Below are 2,751 nucleotides of genomic sequence, written 5' to 3' on the forward strand. Positions count from 1 at the left end.
GCGGACCGCCTTAACTCTCCCATTCACATTAACGTGGGTAACCATGGTGACAATAAACAACATTTTCGGTGCGAGCACCGTGTACCGACCTGTAAAAGCAGGTGAAGAGCAGAGTAAGGAAGACACGATGCGTCTCTGCTTTCCTCCAGAACGTGTCTGAGGAAGCAGCGGAAGGTGGGCTCCACTTACTGCTCCCCGAAACCCCGGAGCAAGCACCAAAGTTCCGCCCTCACTGCTTTCTAACATAAAATGAATCCCTGTTACATGGATTTTCTATCCTCTTAAAGAAACTGAAAATAAATACATATAGCAATGAAAAATGTCCCGTTACATGAGTGTTTTACACAAAATAATATTCATGTGGTCATTCCCTCACAGGGGTGCCACAACTACACTGCTGTTTTGACAGAGACACAGTGTGTTTATCTAACTTGGCTGAAGCCAAAGTTCTCCAGACAAATTCAGTCTGTTTCTGCCAAGTGTGAACTCACTGGATGAGCGCCAGATACACAGAATCAAAAAGCGATAAATTACTTTTCTTATGTCATGTTCCCGTCACAAACTGGCTCAAGGAGAGGGGAAGCAGGAGTCCACAGATGAAATGTTCCTATAAATAAAGTGGAATTTATTCAAACTTTACCAAAACTTCAACACATCAAATACAAGCAGTTCAGCAGGGAGTGGATGTGTGTTGCATGTGCCAGGTGGATGCAGAGAGAGGCCAGGGCCACGTTCAAACCTGAACACGCTGCACAGTGTTTTCTTCCATTTGTTAGGGATGAATGAAATGCTTCCTTGAAAGGATGTGTGCAGTCACCAGTGGGCGTGGAAGCATGTGCGCCCTCATTTGGTGGGTGTGCAAGAAAAGTCATCCTGTCACACAGCAATGCCTACATAAATCACACCACTCTGCTTAAAATAATAATGTTTAGTGAAGCAGGTGAAGCAAAGGGCTGCTTTTAATAGGCTGGGAGACCCAGGTGTGCTGCTTTAGCTGCTGAGCCTCTTATGACAGAACAGCGGAGAGTGGTAAGAAGGGAGGAGGGGGTCTGGCTGTGTTTGTGAACGATAGATGGTGTAACTCTGGGCATTTCTCTATCAAAGAGACGCTATGCTGTAAGGACATTGAGCTGCTAGCGGTTAGCATGAGACCGTACTATCTACCACGAGAGTTTACACACGTGATTATGATAGCTGTGTATGTCCCGCCCTCTGCTAACGCTGCAGCAGCCTGTGAGGTCCTGCACACTGTAACCAGCAGACTCCAAACACAGCACCCTCAGGCCCTTTTCCTGATCTCTGGGGACTTTAAAGATGATGTAACCATTTAATTATGGTTACATAATTAATTATGTAATTAATTATGCAAAATGCAAAACGCTCAGCTGTGTCACCTTTACATGGAATATAAAGGGAAAAGAAGAAACACAGTGCTGTGTCAGCGTTAGACATATAGATATATCCTTGCTTTTAATACATTTGAAGGTGGGTGGGAGAGGTGCTTCTCCGCGTAGTCTACGGTCTCTTTGGGATCGGTAAAGCTTTTCCTCACATCACCATGGGTCACTAACAGCTTTGCAGGGTATAGCAGTCTGTACCTGACGCCGGTCATCCCACGTAGTCTTCCTCTCATATTTGCAAATGCGGCTCTGCGTTTCCAACAGAGGGAGGGAAATCTGGGAGGATGTTTATTTTAAAAACCCTTATACATCAGGTTCTTGTTCTCTGCAGCTTTCAGCAGAATTTCCTCACCAATGTGGTAGTAGTGCAATCTCAAGATGATGGGCCGAGGAAGATGACTTTGTTTGGGACGCTGGCGATTCACTCTATGTGCTCGATCGATGAGTGGCTTCTCCTCGAGAGATAGCGCCTCCGCCAACAGGTGTGAACCAACTCAGTCATCTTGGGTCCCTCTGTGCCTTCTGGTATTCCTGCAGTTCTTAAATTATTCCTCCTGGAGTGCCTCAAGAGCTCCACATCTCTCATCTAACTTCTTTACCTCCGCAGACAAACGCTCCACAGTGGCCTGGAGAGTGGCGATGGTGTCAGAGTGGTTCGAGGCACAGTCCTGCAGTTCAGTCAAAGTGTTATCATGCCTGGCCACGTCGCTTTTTATGTCCGAAATTGAGGGCTGGATGCTCTGGTTCAAGGATGATATCTCGCCTCCTATGGTGGTAGAAATCTCTAATATGCAAGTGTCCAGTGCTAGTTAGTTAGTTAGTTCTAGTGGTTAGTGGGGCTTTATTTGATGATTCTAGTGTGTGTTACATTGTTGTCATATTGTTGAGTCGCAGAGCTGTACAGTGTTACAGTTTCTGTAGAGTCTGGTATAAGGAACTCAGATCCCTCTGTGAATAATGTTCACTGAAACTGATCTGTAGTTAATGAACTAGTCAGGATTTACACTAGAGAATGTTTCTGCCATTACATGGCCTGTATTTGTAGAGCGCTTTACTCGTCCCTAAGGACCCCAAAGTGCTTTACACATCCAGTCATCCACCCATTCACACACTGGTGATGGCAAGCTTGTAGCCACAGCCACCCTGGGGCGCACCGACAGAGGCGAGGCTGCCGGACACTGGCGCCACCGGGCCCTCTGACCACCACCAGTAGGCAACGGGTGAAGTGTCTCGCCCAAGGACACAACAACCGAGACGGTCCGAGCCGGGGCTCGAACCGGCAACCTTCCGATTACAAGACGAGCTGCCAACTCTTGAGCCACGATCGGCCCACATATTGTTGTCTTTTGTT

The sequence above is a fragment of the Maylandia zebra genome, unplaced genomic scaffold, assembly GCF_041146795.1.
Source record: "Maylandia zebra isolate NMK-2024a unplaced genomic scaffold, Mzebra_GT3a scaffold11, whole genome shotgun sequence".
Lineage (NCBI taxonomy): Eukaryota > Metazoa > Chordata > Actinopteri > Cichliformes > Cichlidae > Maylandia > Maylandia zebra.